Source organism: Taudactylus pleione, unplaced genomic scaffold (genome assembly GCF_031769625.1).
Source record: "Taudactylus pleione unplaced genomic scaffold, aTauple2 ptg000372l, whole genome shotgun sequence".
NCBI lineage: Eukaryota > Metazoa > Chordata > Amphibia > Anura > Myobatrachidae > Taudactylus > Taudactylus pleione.
This window is the reverse complement of record NW_028284773.1, coordinates 10955890-10981996: the sequence shown is the minus strand read 5'-3', so window position 1 is coordinate 10981996 and position 26107 is coordinate 10955890. Positions and strand designations below refer to the sequence as shown.

General features: G+C 42.8%; 1 pseudogene across 1 annotated transcript in view; it reads left to right on the top strand.

Moving 5' to 3' along the window:
* Positions 1-26107, top strand: part of LOC148508281 (putative cation-transporting ATPase 13A4) — a 176399-nt pseudogene that overhangs the window by 47492 nt on the left and 102800 nt on the right. Inside the window, exons 9-12 of the transcript XR_015869602.1 lie at positions 4390-4521; positions 10487-10657; positions 13579-13736; positions 19796-19984. The product of XR_015869602.1 is annotated as a putative cation-transporting ATPase 13A4 (transcript). The remainder of the gene's footprint in view (positions 1-4389; positions 4522-10486; positions 10658-13578; positions 13737-19795; positions 19985-26107) is intronic.

Here is a 26107-nt window from a genome sequence, read left to right as displayed (position 1 = left end):
AGAAAGATACATGACATATACATTTACTGATATACAGTACTAGTGAGCAAAACTGTTTTATAGTGGGATAGAGATATGTAATGTGCTTTTTAACTTTCTGTAGGTATTATTGCCTCTGTCTGTCTGTCTGTCTGTCTGTCTGTCTGTCTGTCTGTCTGTCTCACTCACGGTAATGTTATCACAAAGGGGCCTATTTATTACACAACGTTTCCGTTCAGTCAGAGGATTTTGGAGGATTGGCGTTTTATTTAAGTATTTATTTACTATACCACTGCAGATGTCAGAGATATCCCTCTATTTTCACTCACAAAAGAAGATTCCATAGCTTTCTATGGGGGCTGTGAACATTGAACAATTACCAAGCTGCAAGATGCAGCTCTATGCAGCTGGCACCTGTAGCTAACATCACCTTCAGCTGGCATTAGCCATTGTTGCCACTGTAGCCTAAAGTCTGCAATATCACAGTCTAAGTCCCTGGGTTTACTCTTTTCCCAGTATAAATGACAAAGGGCCTGATTCAGACCCACTCGCGAGCGGCTGTCCGCTCGCAAGTGGGTCGATGTTCTGCACTGAGCATGCGCACGACGGAGGGAGCTCTGTCGTGCGCATGCGCCAGACGCGACAAGCGAAGGACTTTCCTTCGCTCGTTGTATCTGATCAAAGGGGGCGTGCTGTCGATGTTAATTGACAGCACGCCCCCTTTGGTGGGCGTGCCGGGGGCGTGCCTCCCTGACGGGGGCGTTCCTAAGGGAACGCCTACCGTCAGAAGCCGGCCCACTGACATCACTAGTGATGTCAGTGGGAGTGATTTTGGCTCTGATAGAGCCAAAATCACTCCGGGCCTTGCGGTTGAAAACCTCAACCGCAGGCTCCGGCTCGCAGTTTCGATGGTCGCGATGGTCAAGACCATCGCGGCCATCAAACTGCACGCTCATATAGGCTGTGGGTGGTGACCCACAGCTATACGAGCGTCCAGGAGGACGCTCCATAGTTATGGAGGACGGCCCTCATTCAGAGCGTGCGCTCTGCTCAGAGCGTACGGCTCTGAATGAGGGCCAAAACTCCAAGTAACTTTTAAATAATAAAGTCTTTAAATCTGTAAGTATAAATGAGAAGATAGGTAGATGTATGTGACATAAGAATATTATTGTTATTCCCACATGGCTTTCTAAGATCACAAAGCCTGAAAGTACATTTACTTACTCCCAAATACTAGTACCAAGTATGTGGTATCCTTGTCTCTAGTCAATTATCACAGATTGAAACTGTTACCATGTAAGGCTCATTTGTACTTAATTTAGAAATAGACCTCTGAGCTTGATAATATATATAGAGAGAGGAGCAGCATGAAATTATTCATACACTTCACAAATTGGCTATATAAACAGTTTTAATAACTAATAAAATAAATTATAATTAATTGACCGATCAAATAAAATCACAATAACAACCTATAATACATACACAAATATATAGAGAAAGCAATTTTGCTAATTTTATATTAATAAAAACATTTAGCTTAAATAGGATTGGTTCAAGGAAGTGGATCATAAACCATCCAAAAAGATAAGTCCAAAAAATGTACTTAAACATAAGTGACATAAAAAATATACCTATACAAGCTCCATCTCATGGTGTCAAAATACATTGCAACATTATACAACACTAGTAAATAGAAGAACGCGATAATGCCCGGGTCTCCTCAGCCGCTCTGCCCCCTCCCCCTCTCATCCCATTATTCTTAACCCAGTCCTCTTTTGTACCATTGCTACCTAATGTGCACCGTGCAGTAGGAGTTGGAGTGCAAACAGTAGATAGTCATGCAAACATGATGACCTAATTTTTTTCAGGTTCTGATTTTATAACAATAATATTTATAATTATGGGATGGAATAATTTGATAATGAATATCCATATATAACATACAGTTTTTTGGACCCGTCTCTGGTAGCTAACACTTGCATGTGTGTGGCCCAGTTATGTTAATCAGCTACAAATACCGTTTTAATTGGAATAGTTTATTTTGACCTTCTTAGCTAATTCAAACCAAATATGCTGTTTCTTTTCTTTTATTCACTTCTTTGTTCTAAAAAAAACAAAGTTAAAAATATTTATTCACTAGTGTATACAGACCAAATAATGTAATATTTATTTCAACAGTTAAATACATATAGTATAGGCTATGGCACTCTCATATTGATAACCAATCTCTGCCTATTGTCTTCCCCTTACTCTGAAAGTAACAAAGAGCACTAATGAGGCAGAACTCAGGACTTTGAAGAAAAGATAAACAACAGCTCCCGCAAAAATTTTTTTAATGTGTATTACTTTTGTCACCAATACCAGAATACATAAAACACTAACATCATATAGGAATACCTTCACCACATGAAAATCTACACAATACACAGCCCAAGCACTTTTCATTAATAATTACCTCCTTTGTTTATCCTTTTGAGCTCAGTTCAACCATCTGTCGAAGATATTTTATTTTATCTCTGCAGTATTTCTTCTTACTGTCTCTCAGTGCCATTACAGGGTGGCAGGGCACACTATGCTGGCCCGCCTCTTGAACACATGACATCATGTCGGTACACCAATGGGGCAGGACCACCAGCACTAGGAAGTACAACACTGCTATGACTCTGTATGGCTGTACAGTGCAGGGTGTGTGCATGCAGTATCCAAAAGATGCTGCAGGTGGCACTGCAGCAGCGATACAGGCTGGAGAGTGCCATTCCAGGCACCCAGCTAGCCAGATGCAGTAGATGTGGAGCAGCAACAGTGCCGCCACCACGATTCTGCAGCCTGGTGACAGCACCACTCGCACAACCCTAGTTACGGCCCTGCCCTCCCTCACAAGGGGGGAAACAGACACATATTTGCCTTGGGCTATAATATATATTTAATTATATACAGGGAGTTCGGAAAGTCCCACTGCAGTGACTATGGCCCTCATTCAGAGCCGTACGCTCTGAGCAGAGCGCACGCTCTGAATGAGGGCCGGGCTCCATTTTCATGGAGCGTCCTCCTGGACGCTCGTATAGCTGTGGGTCACCACCCACAGGCTATACGAGCGTGCTTTGTGATGGCCGCGATGGTCGAGACCATCGCGACCATCGAAATTGCGAGCCGGAGCCTGCGGTTGAGGTTTTCAACCGCAAGCTCCGGAGTGATTTTGGCTCTATCAGAGCCAAAATCACTCCCACTGGCATCACTAGTGATGTCAGTGGGCCGGCTACTGACGGGAGGCGTTCCCGTGGGAATGCCCCCGTCAGGGAGGCACGCCCCCGGCACGCCCACCAAAGGGGGCGTGCTGTCAATCAACATTGACAGCACGCCCCCTTTGATCGGACACAACGAGCGAAGGACTTTCCTTCGCTCGTCGCGTCTGGCGCATGCGCACGACGGAGCTCCCTCCGTCGTGCGCATGCTCAGTGCATAACATCGACCCACTTGCGAGCGGACAGCCGCTCGCGAGTGGGTCTGAATCAGGCCCTATGTGCTGTGTATGAGAAACAGTGGCAGCTGCAGTCCAAAATTCAAATAAGGAAGCCGCACCAACTGCCACCCCAAATGCTGCCAAACATCAGCGGCCAGTACTCACTGGCAGTTGGTGTGGCTCTTCTATTTGAATTTTATCACACACTTAGCACACAGTCACTGCGGAGGGACTTTTCAAACAATAATTCCTCACAGCAAGTGTTTTTTTGTATTTGAATAAAAGGTGCCAGTATACAGAAAAGAGGTACCAGTACTCACCTATACTTACAAGTTATTTCAATTCATTTCACTGATTTATTCCTGTTTCTGGAACTAGTTATAAGAATTAAAAATGCGACCAACAAAGTGCTGCTACTGCGAACCCCTGAGTACCATCACAAAGAAGCACTGCTGAAAATTTTTACACAGTCCTAGGAGATATTAGTTTCCATTACCAGAGACAGGGGTGTATCTATAATAGGTGCAGGGTGCACGGTGCACCCATATTATCTAAAACTTACCTCTCCGAGGTCCCGCGTCAGGACTCTCAGCACTGCTCAAAACGCCAGAAAATGGGCGCTGCAGGCATATTTCCGGCGTTTCGCGCATGCGCTGTGAGGAAATCTCCGGGAAAATGTCAGCCATGCCTTTTCCCTGGCAATCTGTGCATGCGCAGTTGACTCTGAGCACGCTCTACTGTAGTGCCCAGAGTCTACTGATTCTGCGGTGGCAGCCAGATGCGTCAGTTGGCTGCCGACCGCCAAGGTGAGAGGAGGGGGCCCGTGACTGGGAATGCGCATGGGCCCCATCCTCTCTAAAGACGCCCTTGACAAGAGATTTCCAGAAAGTAGTTTCAGTTGTTTATTAATCATGATGTAAATGTGTGTATAATTCCCATTTATACAGACCTTGAAGAAGTACAATCTCAGTCCCTGGTGCCCGGAGATGTGATTGTTGTTGGTGGAACTAAGCTTTTTTTACCATGTGATGCTATTTTACTAAGCGGAGGATGCACTGTGAACGAAGCAATGTTAACAGGTAATTTCATTCCTTAGTTTATAAACAAATATCTTATTATAGATAGTATGTTGTTGCCTTCTTCTTTCTGAATATATATTCATTATTTAAGTATTATTTAAGATATTCAGTTTTTCCTTGTAAAGATTTATAAGGGCTGTTTCCATGATGAATAAAGTCAAACTTTATACAAGGTCCCTCACAAAATTGAACAGTAATGCAGTAGTTCAAAAGAATACCGCTCTTCCTGAGGCTTAGGTAAATATCAGTATACATCTATGTCATTCACATAAGCTACAAGCCTGGAAAACTGGCTGCCCAGTTAGATATGGAACAAGAAACAGAAAAAAAAATGTAGACAGGACTATATGTGAGAGGACTTCAAAGTAAGATAAAAACAATACAATGCTTGTTGGTTCATATATAGAAGGAAGGATTCTTTTAAACAAACAAAGATATATGAATGGAATTGATGCATAAAGGAATTAAACTATGAACACATAAGGGAACAATAAAAACACAAAGTTGCTGGATGTGCAAAACTGCCAGAGATATCTCCAACTGCCTAATTTCTCATAAAGGGCCCCATTTACAAACGAAGTTAAATACCAGCAGCAATTTTCGTTTAGTATCACTGTGATACAAACGAAAATTCCACTGGTATTTAGTAATACTTACCCCGCCGGCGAGGTCCCGCGAAGTCCAGCTAAGATTACCGCTGTTTACTAAATACAGCAAGATGGTATAACCCCTTTAGCGAGTGCTAAAGGGGTTACACTTTGTTTGTAAATGGGGCCCACAGTCTTACAGTATGTAGCAGAGTGAAATAAATAAATGAAAGTTCAGTTACCCAGTCTAATAATATCCAAAAATCTGAGCTGCTCTGTTAGAATGATGGAGTACTTCCGGCGCAGGGACCAGGTCTCGTAGTGCTTGTCAGAATGTACTAAGGAAACAGGCACTTACTTATACATAGACAGATAAGGATCAAACTCCTGCAATTCCATAATTATCCATGAGGCTGCAGTCAATGGGTGGGGTTGAGTTTCTCCTTAAATGTGTGGTAGCCTAGTCTAGAAACATAATGGTGTTACTAAATGTGAGCGCCTTGTTTATTGTAAAAAATAATTTCATTGAGTTTTCTTAAATATTTGGGTAAATAGGAATTTTTGTTTTGGTAGTAATTGGTTAGAAATGATTAATGGTATGTATCATTGCTCACTTCAACAACATAAGAGGACATTTACACTAAAGAAACTTTAAAAAAAAAATTCCTACTCTTTTCTTCCATTGAATAATCATCCTTTCAGCTGGCAGATTTTTCCTCTTTGCATTGCAACATCTTTGATCCAGCTAGAATGGTGAAACGTTCTTAATTTCTACAAAATTCCTAAATCATGTGGAAAGGAGTCCATCATTTTTTACTTTTTACTAGAGATGAGTGGTTCGGTTTTGGCTCGGATTTTCCCGCCAAGTTTGGAGGCAAAATACCATCTTTCACAGATATCTTGGTACACATGTCCATGAAAGATGATTTTTTGCCGCATTCTGAGATCCAAACTTGGCTGGAAGATCCGAGCCAAAGCGCCTGGAGGAGTTGAAAGCAAATAAGCAGCATTCATTGCAATCATACTGTTGATAAATAAAAAACATTCTATAAAATAGACAAGGAGTGTCTGAGCTTGTATAACACATTATATACTCTCCCTGCCTATTGTCACGGCCAGGGATTCTCGGCATGGTGCTCACTGGGTATTACCTGTGAGGTCATTGTGGTGAGGGGTGTCTGACAGCGTTGCTGGTGTTTGGCGAGGGGCATTGGCTGCGCGTAGTTCTGTGCAGGCACATTGTCACTAGGCCTGGTGAGGTCTGGCGGTGCTTCCATTCCGTTTGGCATGGGCGCCGCCATTTTGCCTGCGGCCATGTGATTCAAGCTGTCCAATCCTGGTGGGTCATGTGTTCTTTCCAGCCAGTCACAGTGCAGCACTGGGTATTTAGGAAGGTCCAGAGCCTTCCTTCCTTGCCAGTGCAACGTGTTTCTCAGCTGCGGCTGAGAGAGAGTACCTGTGCCTTACCTGCCTCCTTGGAAGCGCTACTTAGCCTGAACCTTGCCTGCTCCAACCTGCTGGACTTACAATGCACCCTCCATTTACCTTTTCCCCTGCCTGAGTACCTGAACCTGCTGTTTCCCTGCACCTTGCCTCCACTTACACCCAGCTGGACTTCATTACTTCTGCCTGCATTCTGTTACAGCTCACCATACCTGCATACTGGACTGTTCCTGTCTGTCACTATGTGGACATTCTCCCATTTACTCCACTACAGTTATCATGTGCACATTAGTGCTATACCTGGACTTTTTCATTTGCCATTCCCATGTCTTCTAAGTCACTTATTAAAAACTCCACTTTTTCATTTAAATCTGCTTCTGTGTCTGCTCCTATCACCACCCCGGGTCCACAACAAAATCAGAACCTCACACCTATACACCAACAATGACATGGATATCATTATGTATGCATATCTCCCTCCGAATCTCCGACACAAAACCTCTCCAGAATGTCTAGCAACTCTCAATGTAGAGATTGTGTTATTGTGAAGAGATTGTTGCTTCAGCACTGGGCCCTGATGGCTTCACTCCAATACATGCTCCTATGATTAAGCTTACAGTGAAACGTGCCTCAGACTTGTACTCGGCACACGATGGCTAGTATGTCTGGTGTATTTTAAAAGCTGCTTCCACGATATCACACCAATATGTTGCAAATGTTTGAATAATGTTATGGATGTGTAAATGAAATGAAGCATTGCTGGTTCAGGCTGGTGCCCTGTGACACTGCGCTGTGCATGCAATATCATGTAAACAGCACTCATAAACACTGTTAAGAACATAGGTCATTTGATCCCACCTCTTATAGTGTGTGAATGACTAATAAATTTGTCTAACTTCAAGGAGAATTTTTTTTACTTATGGCTATATCACACGGAGAGCAGAGGTTAGGATATCTTTACATCAGATCCTGTCCTATATATTACCTAGAAATAAAAAGGAGAATTACCCTGAATGGGGACAAATAGATCTTATGTGTATTTTGCTCAGATATCAGAGTTCTGAGCTACTGTGCCAATATTATCCGAATTATAGGCAATTACTAGTTTATAGCTGTGACTTGCATATGGTGCACACTACTGGGATGATACTCTATGCATAACACAGAAATATAATAAGTGTATATTACTAATATTCTCAATAGATCAGGGTGGTATCTGAAATATTGGTGCTGAGTGAGAGACTTACGAGAAGACACCTAGCATTTGTCATCTTATTTACAGCACCAAATAATTAAGCCTATATGAACCCAGAAGTACGCATTGTTGGGATTATTGAATTCATTATATTTTGTACAATAATTCACAGCATCCATTTCAATACTATTATTGCTTGTATTTGAGGTGTGATCTATCACAATATACCGTTAGGTAAAATGATATAATCTTACACTTAGTGGATTCAGCAGTTTTAGGGGTTGATGTATCAAAGCTTGATGAGAGATAAAATATTGAGATATAAATCACCAACCAATCAGCTTCTAACTTACATTTTATAGGCTGCGTTTGAAAAATGGCAGTTAGGAGCTGATTGGTTAATACTTTTTCTCTCACAAGTTTATCTGTCATCAAGCTTTGATACATAGGCCCCTTAGTCACTTATACACTTGTTTCAAAATTTTTGTTGCTTATATGAGAATATTAAAAGTTATGTTTTATTGTTATTATGATTTCACTAAAATGAGATTGTAATTATTTAATATTAATAATACAGTATATCGTCAGTCTGTGAGTGCTCATAGAGGAATTATTTTTCTTTGCTTAGGTACTGGTCAAATTTATTCCTGGGTGCACCTTCCCATACATTTTATTTATAAACATTAGGAATAACTCAATTAGTGGAAGAAAGAGATTTATATTGTGTCTGTGTGGACTGTGGACATTGGGTCTCATTCAGACCCGGTCGCAAGCACCAATGTGCTCGCAACCTGGTTGATAGTTAGCCCTGCGCACGCACAGCGGCCGCACTGCGCGTGCACAAACCCCGGAGTGAGAGAGAAACTCTCTCGCTCCTGAGCTCTCTACAAAAGGGGCGGCTGTCGATGTTGATCGACAGCTCGCCCCGTTTTGTAGGCGGGCCGGGGGGGTGGTTTCCAAAACGGAGGCGTTCCTTAAGGAACGCCTACCGTTTTGTAGGCGGCCGCACTGACATCATCAGTGATGTCAGTGGGGAGTTTCCTGCTCTTTCAGAGCAGGAAGCTCCCTGGAGCTTGCGGCTGCCGAGATCCAACCTTAGGGTCTCGTCGCAAGCCCCGATGGTCGAGATGGTGTTCACCATCGTGACCATCAACCTGGTCGGTCGCTAAGCTGTGGGTGGTAACCGCACTTCAAAAATAAAGCGGCCGTCCTCATTCAGAACGAGCAGTCGCTTCTTGCGAGCGCCTCTGAATGAGGGCCATTGTTTTCCCTTGTTTGTGCCTCACTCCAATACTTTAAGAAATGTACCAATGGTCTCGCTCTAAAGCAGGGATAGGGAACCTCCAGTCCGCTGGGTGTATACAGCCAGCAGGACGATTTCATCAGCCCAGCCGGCAGCAGACAGCGCAGCGGCAGGGCTCTCTCCCTCTCAGCGGCAGCAGGCAGCACAGCAGGGGTGTATGTACATTCAGGGATGTCATCGGGCTGGTTAGGTTACATCGGCCTGGTTAGGTTACATCAGCGCTGGACTGAGAGGACCCCAGGGCTGCCTTATCAACGTGCCTGTCACACAATCATAGGGACTGCCCCTCAGGACTCTGCCTGGTGACATACAGGCAGCCTACCCCTCCTCTTGGCCCACAAAGAAATAAGGGTTCTATTTACTAAACAGTGTTAATAGACAGAGTGAAAAGTGATAAGGTACCAGCCAATCAGCTCCTAACTGCTATCTCACAGGCTGTTTGAAAAATCACAGTTGGGAGCTGACTGGCTGGTACCTTATCACTTTTCACTTTGTCTCCTAACACTGTTTAGAAAATAGACCCCTATGTGTAATGGTGGCCCACTTGCCTGTGTATTCAGTGTATTGCAGTTCCAGCCATCAAATTAAGAGTTAATAACATTTTTGACCAAATACAGCAGGCTAAATTTTAAGTTGATATTTTGTATGGCCTGCGAATGATTTTAGAAAAATTCAAATGGCCCTTGGCAGAAAAAAGGTTCCCCACCCCTGCGCTAAAGCTGACAGAATTGTTCAACAACATTCTGAGGGAACAGACTTTGACCTGGCTATGACAAGGGCCAATGTAGTGTTAATACCTAAACCTAGAAGTCTGTAAGAGGTGTTGGCGCATTCACTACGAAATGTGTTTTTAAAAATCTTTGCAAAACTTCTAGCAACCCAGCTAAACCTGTTTCCTTCCATTTTGGTTCCTCCGGATCAAGTTGACTTTGTCACAGGCTGTCATTGCTTGGACAACTCCAGGTGCACAATCAGTATAATCCATGGAATACACAATGTTCTTCCATTTTTATGGCCCTCTACACTAAAATAGCATCCAATGGATAACTTGGTCATTAAAAATAGGGCACATGAAATTTACAACTTACATTATACCATGGCAATTTAGCTGATATATATCCGCTTAACCATAGATATATCCTATCAATAATGGGATTTTCTAGTAAATATACAAATGGTGTTTTGGCATTTAGAGTAACCCAGACCATCAGTGACTACTTTGGCAAATAATGTGACTTCTGTTGCCTTCAAGATTTTAACAGGAAAGCTCTAATATTTGCGTTTTTGATTGAGCCATTGGCCATTAAAATGTATTCTCGCCCCCTTTTGAACTTCAAAACTTAAAACACATACATATTTACTCATATTGAAACTGAATTAGGCCCATAGAGTATCTAATGTTATCTCTATTTACTAATATCATTTTTCAAATTTAAGGAGAAAGCATTCCAGTGACAAAGACTCCACTACCCAATATCAACAATTGCATTCCATGGATGACACACAGTGGTGATGATTACAAGAGACATATTCTCTTTTGTGGAACTGAGGTCATACAGACCAAGGGTAGTGGTCAAGATCTTGTGAAAGCTGTTGTCCTACAAACTGGTGGGTGTTCTTATTTGAACAATTAGTCACATGAAGGGACCTATTTACAAATACTGGAATACTACACATATAGGGCATGATTCGGAGATGGGTGCTATTGCTGCCGTGGCTGCATCTTTTTATGCAGCCGCAACTTAATCTTTATGCTAATGCTATTGCCAATGGCGCTAAACCGCTGTTGTGCATATTAAGACACACCATAGGATGCATTGGTCATACCATGAGACGCACCATCGGAGATTTCCCCATCTTATACCAGGTGCAATTTTCCTGTCTGAACATGGCCGCCAGCCTCAGTGCAACTGCGTCTTTGAATGCAGTTACTGACAGAAACATGCCTGCGACGGTATACAATCGGGAAACCGGCTGCCTTAATACCGACAGCCGGTTTCCCGACTGTCATATCCCGGCGAGGGTGAAATGCCGGGCGTCTAGATGTAGACGCCTGACATTTCCCCAATGCCGGGAGACCGGCGCCCGGCATCCCGATCGAAGGGATGCCGGGAGTCGCGAGCGGACAGCCACAGGGGGGGAGGGTTAGGTTTAGGGCACCCGGGGGGGACATAGGGTTAGGCACCCCCCCGGGAGGGTTAGGGTTAGGCTAGGGGGAAGGAGGGTCAATGTTAGGCACCCTTGGGGGGGGACTTAGGGTTAGGCACCCCCCCGGGGGACTTAGGTTTCTGCAGTGGGGAAGGGGGGGTTAGGGTTAGGCACTTAGAGGGGGGATTAGGGTTAGGCACTTGGGGGGAAGGTTAGGGTTAGGCACCCCTAAGGAGGGGTAGGGTTAGGGGGTTAGGTTAGGTTAGTTTATACTTACCTTAGCGACGATCAGGATTTCCAGCGCTGTCGGGCTTCCGATACCGGGAACTCTGCTTTTGTCAGCCAGGCGCTGCCGGGAATCAAACCGCTGGCGGTATTTCATACCAATTCCAGAATATAATATCCTATTTTTTGGGATATACAGTAGAAAGAACATAATCATGTAATACTGGTACTTAACAGTCACAATCATTTAATAATAGGGAGCAGCTGATGTAAGGAATGTCACAGACATTGCCATGCGGCCGTCGGTATTTCATACCGATTCCCTTGCGGCACACCTGAGTCTGGCTAGCCACCCCATTACCTGCCGGATACACCCACCGAAATATCTTAGATCTGTGTGCAATATCTAGTGTTCACTCTAGGTCCGGCAGCAGGCGGGGTGCCGGACCTAAAGATAGGGCACTTCTGCGCATGAGCCGAAAAGGGGGCATGGCCAATATAGGGGGCGAGTCTTTATGATGCGTCCCCTTTCTGTCACTACTGGGGGCATGCCCGGCACTTACAGACATGCCGGGCAGCCCTCAAGCGCTGCAGTCACTGTGAATGGATGCCGGACACTGCGACCTGCGGGCTTTCTGCCCTTCAAAAATAGGGCAGGGCAGGGCGCAGCGCCTCGCTGAATCAGCCCAGCGGGAACACTAAATATCAGTCATCGTCTTTGTGCTGTTTGGAGACATGCACAGACTGAAAACATTAGCCGCATTGATCTTACATCACTATATTATTACACTCATCTTTGTAATTACAAAATAGTGAACTGGACTTATTATTGCACTTCCAATTAATAACTAGTGTGTCATTGCTGCTGTTACAGCTACACATTTAATACACACAGTGGGCCTGATTCAGAGCCGGACGCTATTTGCGGACGGACGTTCCAAAAAGGGGGCCGGCTATTTAAATTGAACGCTCGCTCATTGCGGTTTGTTGACGCCTCTATGTCTGAGCGAGCGACCGAAAAATGCGCTCGCTATTTTGTAAAGACGCCCCTTTGCCGTTCGCATCACACGTCATCTCCGGTATTTATTTGATTAATTGGGTACAAAGAAAGGCATCTGAACTGCTCGCAGTGCTTTGGTAGGTTTTTCCTACCGCTATCACTGCAAGCAGTTCAGGCTAAAAGACAACCAAGTGACGTGGTCGATGACGCTCCTTTACTAATTATGCACTCCCATTAAACGCCCTTTTGACCGTTAGGCACGCCTGCATTCGGATCTCCACTCTCCCATTTTCAAGCACCTTCCCCTGTTACCACCCACAAACGGTACATTCTGTCAATCAAATTAGCAGCCCCTCGCTATTTTGCGAGCGCACGAGTTTCGACCGAAATGACTGGTTTGCACATGCGCATTAGGACCCATACGCATGCGCAGTTGTGCGAACATCGCTCATAGCGAGCGAGCGGCCGCTTACGAGCAGCTCTGAATCAGGCCCAGTGTTTGTATCTCAAACCAGCTGATTTTGAATTTCTGACTGTATATAATTATTTAAGGGTCCAACATTGTCAATTACTTTTGGGCTATTCATTATAAAGGTAACGCAGGAAATATCACATATATCTCCTGCTTACCTTTCAGTCCCTATGTGGCCCCCGTCCCCATACACTAGCACGGAGACCTACATTTATCAAGCTCAGAAAATAATATAATTTGAAGTTTGACTGCATTGAAGGTTTCCTCTGTCCCCGTCCGGCTCTTTCTGCCAGAGGTTGCGCATGTGTAAACCGACGATCATGCATGCGCAGTCTGACACAGCAGTGCTAATTTTCACTCCTGCGGGGAGCAGCAGTGAAGGACAACACAGATATGGCTGACTTTCGGAACAGCTGTCTCAGCACTGGAGCAATGTTGAATTGCTCCGATGACTTTGTATCAACTGCTGCTGCTTGCAGAGAGTTGGATACCTCATTATCAGGGGCCGTCCGCCTCCCGATAATTAGCATAATGAATGGACCACTAAGTCATTAGATTTTTTTTTTAGAAAATCAACATTTGAATGACTGTGAAGTGATTATTTTGCAAAATCTAGTAAACGTAGGTGTGATAACCGATGTCAATAATGTAAAAATGCAATAACATAAAAATATTTTTAATTAGGGTTTAATACAGCAAAAGGAGACCTGGTGAGAGCCATTCTGTATAACAAGCCAGTAAATGTGAAGCTGCACAGAGATGCCCTTAGGTTCCTCATGGGACTTGTGTGGGTTGCCGTTATTGGAGTTATCTATACAGCGATTGTCTACACAAAGAATGGGGTAAGTGTTCCTATACATACAAACAAGTCAGTGATAGTTGTATATTCAACACTTATATCTGGAAAAGCTAATCATTCTCTCTGTTCCCTAAACTTTGTTAATGAAATGACATTCATAAATAACTGTAACAGCAAATATAAACTAGAAACAACACCCACATTTGTATAGTAACATTACAGAGGTCTGGGAAGCTTAGCAGAATATTGCATTAGTTAATATATTGGGAATACTGGCTTTTGCACACTATGAACAAAATAAATATAGATTTTAAAAAATAGATTGACTTATCTGAGTTGGGGGGAGATCTGCGAAGCATTGGTGAGAGATAAAGTGGAGACAGATAAAGTACCAACCAATCAGCTCCTAACTGTCACTTTACAGTCTGCGTTTGAAAAATGACAGGAGCTGACTGGTTGGTACTTTATCTCTCTCCAAGATTTACTACATCTACCCATTGGACATTAACAGTTCAACCTGAGTAAAAGATTATAATGCACAGTTATTAACACAAAATATAACTCCTTCTCTGTAATACTTTTCCTGCTATAATGCCCTAGGCCTAGGCAATATTTACAGTTACTATTGGTGTGAACTATCCAGCTGCAGATGCTGTGACACTAATCTGATGATGAGGTCATTCAAAGTGAGGAGCCTCAGCTGAATGCTGATGTCTCATGGTGGGATGATGCCTCACTGTTTCTCTGTAGCCCCCTGTTAGTATATGGGATATTCACTCTGCCTAGAAGACGAACAACTTTATGCAATACTTGCCAACTCTCCCTCATTGTCAGGGAGACTCCCTGAAATAACAGCAATCTCCTGACTCCCTGAAGACTCTAGCAGTCTCCCTGATTGCACCTTACCCCCATTATGTAGCTGTTATATACAAAAAAACAGACATATACATTCAAATTAGATCGTTAGTATCATTTCACTGCAGTTGTTATAAGGCACAAAGGGGGAGATTGTATTAACCACCGAAGCAGTTGGATACGCGCCCCTGTCATTATCGGAGTTGCTATCTACAAGATAGCAGCGCTGATAGCTTGGGCTATGTATGAGCGGTCAGTTCGCCTGACTTTTCCGCTTGCTGCAGCTGTCACTATCGACATCTGCAGCCTGGCGATGCCCTATAGACACAGTAGGGACAGAGATCCCGTGCATGCTCAGTGGAGCCAGCACTAGGCTGATGCGCTGTGGTCTCTATCGGGGATCGCCGGAGGGGGGAGTTGTCACTCCCCGGCTCCGGCCGATGAGAAGTTAATACATCTAATCGTTAGTGCTTTCTGCTTTACCTCAGTAAAGAGGTGAAGCAGGAAGTGTTATAGCGGTACGTTAAGTGTCGCTATAGTACATCTCCCCCAATGATCCCTATGGCTACATGCATTTTCTGAAAAGCATCAGTGTGTTTTCATCAACAAGTAGATCTAACTAACTGCTTTGGGGATTGTTTTTATTTGAATGTATATCAATTTTATGACACGCCTCACAGATGTACTGTAGCAGTACACGCCCACTTTACCGCTGCGCTCATAGGTATTCCTTTCACAATCTCCCTGAAAAGCTTTTTCAAAAGTAGGCAAGTATGCTTTATGCAGACATACAAAAATACTCAAACTGCTGTATGTAGCATATATTGAGACTGTAACGTATCTGTCCAGATATCTCACTGCAACATACTAGTCTGCATATTTTTGTGTTCCTGTTCCGACATGTCACATGATGTTGCCTTTTTCTGTCATATGACTTTATAAAAGGGTAATGCCCAATCCGCTCCAAGCTTGCTACATTTGTACAGTACCTGTTCGGAATGAGGTCACAATGCCGACCGCCGGCTTCCCGACTGTCAAATCCCGGCAAGGCACTAATGACAGGCGTCAAAATCCCGACGCCTGTCATTAGACCTATGCCGGGAGCCCGACACCCGGCATAATGATTGAAGATAAGCTGGGTGCCGGGCAGAGCCAGATTTAGACCTCATGGGGCCCTAGGCAATTTAACGGTTTGGGGCCCCCCACCCTCAAACAGTTCTGTGCATATATTACAGTAGGTGTCGCTGGAGGAAGATACACACATCAAATTATATATACATATCATATATATATATGTGTTTAACTTGCTCCAGTGACACTACTGTATGTAATATATGCAATTATTTCTGTAATCAAATACACATGAGAGCAAGGCGAAAATATCAAATATGACACAGATGGGGGGGCAAACAGAGGTAGACGGGAGGAATTGGGGGACAAACAGAGGTAGACGGAAGGAATGGGGGTCAAACAGAGGTAGACGGGAGAAATGGGGTCAAACAGAGGTAGACGGGAGAAATGGGGGTCAAACAGAGGTAGACCGTAGAAATGGGGTCAAACAGAGGTAGACGGGAGAAATGCGGGTCAAACAGAGGTAGACGGGAGAAATGGAGGTCAAACAGAGGTAGATGGGAGGAATTGGGGGTCAAACAGAGGAAGACAGGAGAAATGGGGTCAAACAGAGGTAGACGGGAGAAATGGCGGTCAAACAGGTAGACGGGAAAAATGGGGTCAAACAGGTAGACGGAGAAATGGGGGTCAAACAGAGGTAGACGGGAGAAATGGGGGTCAATCAGAGGTAGACGGGAGAAATGGGGTCAAACAGAGGTAGACGGGAGAAATTGGAGTCAAACAAATGTAGACGGGAGGAAAGGGGGACAAACAGGCAGACAGGAGTATAAGGGGGACAAACAAAGGGAGAAGGAAAAGGGGAAAGAACAGAGGTAGACTCAGTGACTATATATATATATATATATATGTATATATATATATGTATGTATGTATATACATGCACACATACAATATATACAGTATACATATACACATGCAGTGTGAATATATATACACACACACACACACACACACACACACACACACACACACACACACACACACACACACATACTGACACACATGTACAGAGAGCTGGGCTATTTTACACCATACAAAAAATGTCAGTTAAACTTACCCAGCTAGGTGATTGATGTCGGCGGAGGTTGTCTGCTTCACTGCAGGGAGGAGCGGCGGAAGGCTGCATTCCATACTCCAGAGGAGAAGGCTGCTTGCTATACTGCGGGGGGAGGGGGGCGGTGGAAGGCTGCAGTGCGGAGGGGGGAAAGCTGCTTCCTAAACTGTGGAGGGGGGCGGAAAGCTGCTTGCTATACTGCGAGGGTCGGGGGGATGGCTGCTCGCTATGTTGCGGGGTGGGGGGGGAGGCGGCAGTGCGGAGGGGGAAGGCTGCTTCCTATACTACGGAGTGGGGGGCGGAAGGCTGCTCGCTATTCCGCGGGTGGGGGGTGGGGAGGAGGCTTGCTACAGCAGTGTAGACTGCTTGGGGATTGGTTAGAAGGGGCTGGCTAGGGGCAGGGCCTGGGACCGTGATGCTGATGCTGCTTTGTGTGCCAGCAGCAGCAGTTCAACTTCAAACAAAGGTTTGCTCCAGGGCCGGATTTCGAAGGGTAGGGGGCCCCGGCAACGGGCCCCTTGACACCAGACGGGCCCTAGGCGGGTGCCTATGTTGGAAAATGGTAAATCCGGCCCTGGTGCCGGGTGCGGATAGCTGCCAGGGGAAAGGGTTAGGTTAGGGGCTCCCGGGGGGGACTTAGGGTTAGGCAGCCCCCCCAGGAGACTTCGGGGAAGGGGGGATTAGGTTTAGGCACTTATGAAAGTTAGGGTTGTGCACTTGGGGGGGAGGTTAGGGTTAGGCACCCCTAAAGGAGGGTTAGGATTAGGGGGTAGAATAGGGTTAGTTAGTACTTACCTTTTGTAGCTTTGGGATCTTCACCCCTGCTTCCGCGGTCGGGATTTGAACCATGCGGCCGGCGGTAAAACATACTGATTCCACCTGTTCCTACCATGCAGACTTATGCAGTATGTAGATATAAATCACATTATTTTGGTTCTCATATCAGTGCTACTGTATGAATCACCAGTAGTTTACACATAGCAATGGTACTAAGTTTCCCTCAGTAGTGAATCACTCAGTAGTATACATATATCATTTGATAAAAAACAACATCAAAAACAATAAATAATAATAATAGTAATTGAGATAGAGGCTCCCATGGTCATCTAATGATATACAATTAAAATTATTTACTATTTTTATGCCATATTGTGTGCCAACATTTTCAACATTAGCTCATACTTACCTAGTTTTGCAAAAGCTTTTCAGGGAGATTGTGAAAGCACCACCTATGAGTGTGGCGGTATAGTGGACATGTACTGCTATATCTGAGAGGCGTGTCCAGGGGCTGGCTGGCAACTTTCAGCCAGGGGGCAAACATAAGCAAGTGGCCCCGGCTTTACTACCATCATTTAGGAGCTTGGCCCGATAGGGTAATGCCATCTCCAGATTCAGTTTAGTTAAGGGCACACAGTGCACATGTATATCCTTACACTAAATTTATTTCAACCTTGCTTTCTCTGTTTGGCTGCACCTAATTGGCAAGCAAAGGCCAAAACTCCAAATAGCAAAATAGGATCTGGGGAACACATAGAGGAAGGAAAGGAAGAAATAAAGCAGGTAAAACATTTATGGAGACTGTGGATACACACAAATATTTTATTTTTATATATAATATACAGTATATACACACACATGTCACTCTGGGAACATTTATTTCCATATACACCTTAATGCAGTGCCCCTTGTACAGTTCTCCCAATGCAGTGCACCCAGTAGTGGTCCCCCTTATGCCGCCGCCAGTAGTGCCCCTTATACAGTACCTCCAGTAGTGGTCCCCCATTAGTTCCCCTTATACAGTGCCCCCAGTAGTAATCCCCCTTATGCAGGCCCCCAGTAGTGATCCCCCATAAGCAGTGCCCCTTATACAGTGCCTCCTGCAGTGGTCCCCACTATGCAGGCCGCCAGTAGTGCCCCTTCTTATGCAGGCACCCAGTAGTGACTCCCCTTATACAGTGTCCCCTGTAGTGGTCCCCCTATGCAGGCCCCCAGTAGTGCCCCTTCTTATGCAGACCCCCAGTAGTGATCCCCCCTATGCAGTACCTCCAGTAATGCCCTTTATCTAGCGCCCCCAGTAGTAGTCCCCCATATGTAGTGCCCCCAGTAGTAGTCCTCCCCTCAGTAGTAGACCCCAGTAGTAGTCCACAATCCGATGCAGTGCCCCCAATAGTAGTCCTGTCCCTCCACTAGTGGTGCCCCCCGCAGACACACAGAAACGTAAAAAAAAAACAAAAAAATACTTGAATCCCAGCTTCGGCTCCAGCTCCCGCCACTGCCATCCGTTCCTCAATCCTCACATCGGACCGGGCCACTCTGCGTAATGGGAGAGACGTCATGATGCCATGACGTCTCTCCCATTACCCACTGCAGGAGCCGGAAGGATGGAGCTCATGAGTGAGCTCCAGTCCAGCTCTGGCAGTGGACGCAGCAGTCAATGAGAGTCTGTCTGACTCTCAATGACTGCTAATTAAAACAAACACACAGCCGCCAGCGCTGGCAGCTGTGTATTATGCCACTGCCTCTAGAGCGCAGTGGCGGCCCCAGTGCTGCACAATTGTACCGGCCCGGGGGACAGATGGCACCCTGCCCCCCGGCCCAGTCCGCCACTGGGCGTGTCATAAACTTTACTTACATCCAAATGTAAACAAGCCCAAAAGCAGTCAGTAAGATCTATTTGTTGATGAAAATACACTGATCCTTTCCATAAAATGCATGTAGCCATAGAGATCATTGTGCCTTATAACCAATGCAGAGAAATTATACTAATGATCCTACTTGAATGTATATATCTCTGGTTTTTTTTTTTATTATAACAGCTTCATAATGGGAGTAAGGTCCAATCAGGGAGATTGCTAGACTCTTCAGGGAGACAGGGAGATTGCTACTATTTCACGGAGTCTCCCTGACAATGAGGGAGAGTTGGCAAGTATTCAGTAGCTATATTATTCTTTACTTGCTCTTATGGTTTAAAAAATATGGCCTGAAAATGTGCAATTTTTAATTATTAAAAATAAAGTTAGTCATAGACCAACAAAAATGTTTTCCATCTTTTTAATCCTTAGGCCAGTATACATGACATAGTATTGATGTCATTTCTGATACTAACCATTGCGGTTAATGCAGCTATTCCTGCCGCTATTACGCTGGGTCTTCTGTACGCTCAAACAAGGCTGAAGAAATTGGGCATTTTCTGCATCAGTCCTCAAAGGATTAATTTAGCCGGGCAACTAAATCTCATGTGTTTTGATAAGGTAAGTAAAGGAAATCTTGTTCTGTGAATTAACACATTCCATAAATAATTTCCATCAGCTTGTACATGCCCTGCTGAGACTTTCACTAAGCGTATTCCTTTACTTTTTTATACTTGTTATTGCCATTTGGAAAGACTTTTATATAAGTGGGCAGATATGTTTTTATTAGAGATGTGCGCAGACCATCATGTTTTGGTTTTGCTAAAACCACCCTCACGTGTTTTGGTTTTGGATCTGGATTATTTTTTTAAATTGATAAAAACATCTAAAATTATGTAATTTGGGCCTGTTTTAGTCCTTACAATATTATTAACCTCAATAAAATAAATTTCCAGTCATGTCCAGTAAATTTTGACAACCTCACAGCTCACAATATTGTTTCCATCCATATTGGTGAAAGGCTGGCTGGCTAAACTAAGCAACAGAGCAGCAGCACAAACACTCGGCTGCATAACAGAATTAAGCACATCTATTTAGTGGTTATGGCGTTCCAATAGACCTAGCTTTCTTTCAAGACACCCATTATTTACAACCAGTGTTTTATCATTTTTTATAGTACTAATTCTTCAGGGACCATTTCTCCCCAAGACTGCCTTTTTATTTAGCACCTGTACATTACTTTAAGTGTACTCCTGTGAGGCTTTTACCCTCACCTCCATACCACACAGCTTGTGGAATGATACTACTAACCCATATGGACCAGGTTTCTTAGGCATCATTATACAGTAACTATCTCATGACAATAATTATTGTTCTTGTTCCTAGCTGTGGTGCAATGTAGTTGTCTCCTGGCCTGATTGGTTACACATCCATGATCAATCGTAACCTGTAATTTTGGCTTTATTATTTAACAGACGTCTTACGTTCACCTTCAATGGTGGATATTGTAATTGTGTGCAGCCTATTGTTCAGTGCTCAATCCCTTCCTTTCCTTAGACTGTGGGAGTATATTTATCTGGTGCCCTAGACATAGCAGCTATCAGACAAGTTGCCAATTTGACAGCATATTTTGCATGAGCTCTGATGGGTCAGGAGTTGCAAACATTCCTTGGCTTGAGCCAACAATTTTTTTGGATAATATTAGTTCTTTGGTACTGACCTTCCATACCAATCTTGTTCCTGAATGTACCCACACTGTATATATTGTGTACCACCGTTATTCCAGGGTCCCCTAGGTGCTGTTACTTGAATAGATTGTTATTTACTACTACTCTATTGTTCTGTTTGAATTAGATCTACACTGACTATTATGACTATGGCAATTGATACCTAAATTCCTTACTGGTTCTGCAATGCATTTTATTTATCTTTATCAACTGTTCAACCTAAATTTTGTATTTATCCTGTTTACATGTTGCTTTTTGGTCTTTCTTGGTGCAGAGCTGCAGTAGCTTGGATGAATAAAATTAGTAAAAAATAGTTATGTAACATGTCAGTTTTCTCTTAGTATATGTTTCTCCTTAAGGCCTCTTGTTTTTGTGTACTTTTTATATGTTTTTGTAGTGTAGTAAAATCTGGATTATACTGTATCTATTTACTTTATTCTGGAGATACTACATATTTATTTTGCTATGATAAGAGCAATCATCTACTTTCCAAATTCTGCATGACTAGTATAACAGAACGGTTTCTTACCCTTGGTTGTTTGGTATGATATTAATTTTTCAAAAGTGGTCTGCAGTGATGTGGCCGATTAATTCCTTCTCTATTTTTACTTCTATTTAGTTGCTCCTATATTGTGTTTCTACATTATTATTTCCAATATTATATCTGGATTAAGGTAACTCCGCTGTAATATTTAATTTTGTCTCTCTTCCCCGTAGTTTGGATTGGTAATCTTAGATTTTAATTTTCTCTTCACTATTTCTCCATATTATGTCTTGCCCTCTCTGGTATCCACTCCAGAAATGGCCACATTCATTTGGATAAGAAAATGTAAGAAAAATGGTTGGGGCATAATAGGCATTTTGGTATTTTATTACAATTTGCTCACTCTGTTCATTTAACCTCCCATGCTCTTTTTAATCACCACTTTTTTTTAATGTATAATTTTTATCTGTATTGTATGGCCGTATATATATGTGTTTTCTCTATATGATAGCAAATGTATATAACATGTAGCAACAACTTTATACCGATGCCTAATTCTGATATGACTGGTCCTTCACATTTGTATCTTATGTCATGCTTCAATAAAAAAATATATTAATAATAATAAAAAGAATATAGCACATCTGTGAAACATTGTGGCACAGCAGTGGCAGACAGGTTGGTTGTTTAATAAACTATATGTTGCCATAAAAATAATGTTTTCATTAATTAAACTAGATCAGAGGCCCGAGGGCAGTATAGGGAAATGAAGGTGGAGTATGTATGTAGTAGAAGAGAGGTAACTGATGGTTTGATTGATCAATTGATTAATTGATTGATTTATTAAGAAAATTTAATTTTGAGATGTAGTCTTGTTTTGCAGGCACTAAGAAAAGGCCATAGTATAATACAATTTATTTTTTTCACTTCATATTACTGAATAATACTAAATATGCACCATAAATCTTTAAATAAATATTTTTTAAGAGGCACCACATTATTTCTGGTAAAAAATGTGTTACAAATTATAAATTTATTAGAGCAATAAAAAACAAAAAAAATTGTCTATGAAAAAAAGACCGTCACCAATGCCCCCGAAAACTACAGCCCATAATGAAAACAAAAGTGGTACAAAATGGAATCATCCTTATGTTGTATATTAAAAAATACATGCACAGTTTAACAAACCAAACACTTCAGTGACAGGGACTGCTACTTTTGTGGCTGAAGTACTTTGTTTCTTTTGGTCCCACAAAATAAGCTACAAATGAGCTTCAGGTGGCTAACAGTATTGTTAATTATCTCTACACTGGGAAGATTTCATTACCATTCTCCTCACCTTCATCAGTGTTAACATCATCACACAATATTAGCTCAACCCCACTGGAATACACTGTTACAGAAGTCTCTGTACTTTGCTGCATTTAGTGGAAAAAGTCTTCCTCATAGTATTTGTAGTTCATTTTTATAAACATGAGTTTTTTCACATTTTGAGGAAGTAGCCTCCTATGCCAATTTCTAACAAATTGCACACAGGAGGGCAGCTTAAGAACACAAAAGCTAGATTGTACAATAGGCTCCAATTTGCCTTTCTTTCCTCCCAGTAATCAAAAGGATTGTGTGACATGCTAATTTATATATTAACATTTCTTAACCATTCTATTGATGCTTAGTTTATCAGATTGGATCATTGTAGAGTTGTCAATAATTGTGGGCAATTCTTTAAGCCTGACCAGATTTCAAAATGGTGTTTCACTTTGGTGTGCTGAGTTGACTTATCAACCACACCCCAGAGGGTCTCTTGGAAAAGGTCAGTTTTTTTCCTGGCAGCAGCATTTGCAGAAGAAGCAAGGGACACCGTCATCTCATGTGCAATTTGATCTGACACCTGGCTGACAAGACAACTCTTTGCATCTCTTAAGATCTCTGTCAGTTGCAAAGATAGACATCACTAAGGGTCAAGCAAGGTTGCCAAAATGTAGTGATCTAATTGCAAGATCTTGACAACCCTTTTTTCCTGGCGGAGCAAATAAAGAAGTTGATCTACAAGTCCAACATACTTAACAGAATCACTTTATTTTATTTCCTCCTTCAGTTTATCTTGCTGCTCTTCCAGTAGTTTTATTAAAGGAATCACCTGACTCCAGCTGGCAGTGTCTGAACTCACTTCATTAGTTACTACTTCAAATGGTTTCAGTAGCTTACATAAAACAGAGTATTCTCTAGTGTGTTTCTATGTCATGACATTGTGTAGGTGTGGATGGCTTGTTGTTGTTTCACCAGTCACTGAAGCATATAAAGGGTGGAATTCTACATGGTCACTACCTCTTGCTTCAGTTGGTGGCATGGGAAATTTAACTGTTCTTGCAGCCACTGCAATCTTCTACATGCAGTTGCTAAAATCCAAAAATGTACAGACATTTTTTGGGCCAAAGACAGCATCTCCTGCATGCCCCTTTCATTTAAAAAAAAATACTGAACCACCAAGTTTATTGTGGTGGCCAAACATGGGGCATGTTTAAACTAACCCAGTTGTAATGCACTCACAATGTTACTCGTGTTATCAAAAAGGACATATTATGAGGAGAGTTCTAGCAGGTTAAGCCATTCTGCTATGACATCCCCGAGTTTTCTAACAGGTTGACACCGGTATGGCTCTTAGTGAAGCTGGTAATACAAAAAGTAGCCTGCATGTGGTGGTATTGTGTATTAGATACAGCTGCTGCTAAAGGTGATACACCCACTCAGTAGGCTGTCACAGTCATGTAAACTTTACTTTGACCAGTACCATTTGTCCACATATCTGTGGTAAAGTGGATAGTGGGTACAATGGCATTTTCTAGGCAAAGAACTAGTTTTTTTTAGTGTCCCATTACAGGTGAGGAATTGCTGTTCTGGTAAAATTTAATTAGGTATCAGGGACACCGAACCTCAATTAACTGTCTAAAATCACTTGTATTGATGGCGGTTATTGGATGCAGATCTAATGCTCGCATAGCCATTATGGCTTCAGTGATACACTGTGCAACTGGATAACAGCTTTCATACTTGCTGCATCTTGCAAAGGATTGCTTCACAGTCAAATGTTGTTTGAATATAGTCTTCTAGGTAATCTTCTGGGATGAATATTCACCCACAGCAGCAGCAGCAGCCATAGCATGCAAGGATTCTTCTGGGGATCCTGGATAGGGAAGGAGTCATATAGCTTTAGCAAATTGGATGCAGGAAGACTACCTCTGATCATTGATTATGATATTGATGATGAAGGTGTTGGCAGTAGAGATTGCACATGCTGGAAACTGAGCTGGACTGCTTGTTATTTTTTACAGGATTTTTTAGATTTTCCCAAATTTGTAGGGGCTTGCTGCTAATGACATAACAGAGAGGAGGTTCTTAGATGTCCCTACCTCTACTTAGTTTAGCTTTACAAATGGTAGAGAGTGCTTGACAAATGTCATAGTTTGGGTAAAAATAATTACACACGAAAGAGGTGGTTTTTTTGGTCTTATGCCGAGGTATGACAATGGCCTTCTTATCACAGGGAAGAACAGCTGCCACTGGTGGCTGACTTACTTTTACACAAACAACATCCTCATCAACTTCCTCAATAGTGTCAGATGCACAAATATCCCCCTCATCTTGTTGCACTTCCACAGTAGATTCCTCAATTTATGAGCACCCATCTTTACTTTTACTACATATCCCGACATTTGCATAATGTGTGGAAATGGTGGAAGGAGGCTTTTCTAGAAGAACAGTGTCAAAAATGGAAGACTCACACATAGCACTCATGGGCACACTTAGATTCTCCGAAAAGATTTGTAAAGTTTGTGAACACACAATTTGTTCTTCAGCCTTAGCTTTGTTTTGGTGAACTGATTTGCCTGTTTTAAAGGGGACACATGTAGACTTAGGACCTCATTCAGAGATGCTCACTGGATGCGATCGCTCGGATCCAGCATATGCAAATTTTTCAAAGTGATGCCATGGGAAGCGATCGCACGCCATGTCATAAGCACACCCACTTTGTCTTTGCGAGCAATCGCTCTGTGTATGCTGTCGAAGCCAGATAACTGGCTGAGACAGGATCGGTTTCAAATGAAATCTGCAAGATGCCATTTTGCGAATGGCAATGAGACTCTATTTTGCGACTGGATGCTCAGCACCATTTTAGTGAATCTCGCCCATTATAAGTACATACAGCGATGCTATTATTTAGCATTGTGCGATTCCCACGCAATAGAAAGTAGTTAAAAGTCCTCATCATATAAATACTGACAGTCACTAAAACATATAAAATGATCAACCCTGCAAAACACGTACCATGGTGTACTCCACAAACATGTAGTCGCACAGCGCTAACTAGCGTCTTTCCCCAAAACCCCAATACTTACACACTGCATATTTACATAAAAGGTTCCCTAGCATTAAAGTGTAATATTAAAGGTTTATTCAGTATTATTAATGTTGTGAAATAAATTTAATTTGATATCTAAGGTTTAGTACATGGTAAGCAGACCGTGTTTGGTGTTG